Source organism: Pteronotus mesoamericanus, unplaced genomic scaffold, assembly GCF_021234165.1.
Source record: "Pteronotus mesoamericanus isolate MK-2021 breed Mesoamerican mustached bat unplaced genomic scaffold, CSHL_Meso_final contig_24, whole genome shotgun sequence".
NCBI classification, from domain to species: Eukaryota; Metazoa; Chordata; class Mammalia; order Chiroptera; family Mormoopidae; genus Pteronotus; species Pteronotus mesoamericanus.
The window spans coordinates 26,298,604-26,299,910 of record NW_026555100.1 but is presented as its reverse complement, the minus strand read 5'-3'; the positions used below and the strand labels follow the sequence as shown (position 1 = coordinate 26,299,910).

The window sequence follows — 1,307 nt, the reverse complement described above, 5'->3', positions numbered from 1 at the left end:
GAATGCTCTGAATGCTGGGACCCTAATGTACGACTCTCCCTAACACCGCTAACATGCTCAAAGGCTGTCACCAGCACCCCCAAAATACTGGGACTTTAGTTCTGAAGACATGACTATATATACATACATACCCACACAGATTATATATACATTTTTCCCTCTTTCATATGCTGGAATACTCTTCCAAATAGCTTTACATGACCGTTGGGATCTCAATCTCTCAACTCTCAGGTGCCAGCATCAATGAGGCTTCCTGAAGTACCCCCTTCTAAACTACCCCTGCTTTGTTTTTCTCTTTCACTTCATTTTTCTTTTATTACTTAATAAAGTCTATACTTATTTACTTGTACTTATTTTCTGTCATCCCCCGTCCATGCCCCCAAGAATGTACGCACCATGACGGGAGGGACTTCTTTTGCCTTGCTCACCATTGTAACCTCAGTACTTGAAATAGTAGCTTGCACATGGTAACATCATTTAAGAATATTTGTTGAACAGATATACAAAACAGAGACGGCCATAGTAGAGACTGCTATAGCTAGAACATTTTTAAAAAGTTGAAAAAAGACTCTTGGAAGGATCAAAGATATTAGACTGCAAAAAAATTTAGTGAGAAATAAAGGCACCCAATAATTGTTATGAAAGGCAATGCTACGCAGACTGCAGACTGTTTTACCAGGTATTTGCAACCATGGTGCAAAGTCTTCAGGTAAAGGGATAAGCACCGCCTTCTGGGAAGCACTATAGTTGAGTCATGAATTGTGCAGTTTCTACAGACCTGAGTTCAAATGTCAGTTATATATTTTCTGCTGTGTGAACTTCAGCAAGTTAATGAACCGTTATAAGCTTCAGTTCCCTCATCTAAAATATAAGAATAATAATAGTACCTAACTCACAGGACTACTGAGCTGATTAAAAAGACGGCACTGAGGTGCTCGCTTTGGCAGCACATATACTAACATTGGAACGATACAGAGAAGATTAGCATGGCCCCTGAGCAATGATGACGTGCAAATTCGTGAAGTGTTCCATATTTTTTTGACTGTGGGAGCGGAAGGTGGGATGGGCAGAGGAAGGCAAAGAGGGAAAATTGGGACAACTGTAATAGAATAACAATAAAAATAAAGACGGCACTTAGTGTGCTTAGTGTATGGCATGTAGAGACTCAATAAATATTAGATAGTAACATAATTTTGCTAAACCCAGTTTCATTCCTGAAATTATGCTTGGGGTTACTCTGATTATAGCTTACCAGATTTCTAGGTAGCCATACTCCATCCCCCTTCACCAAATCATAATTAGTAGGT

The 1,307-nt window shown here is 39.4% G+C and overlaps 1 non-coding gene across 1 annotated transcript; it reads left to right on the top strand.

Moving 5' to 3' along the window:
- The first annotated feature begins 931 nt into the window (after nucleotides 1-931).
- Nucleotides 932-1,038, top strand: LOC129070045 (U6 spliceosomal RNA). Its single transcript, XR_008529064.1, has one exon. It is a non-coding gene; the product is annotated as a U6 spliceosomal RNA (small nuclear RNA).
- Nucleotides 1,039-1,307: the final 269 nt, after the last annotated feature.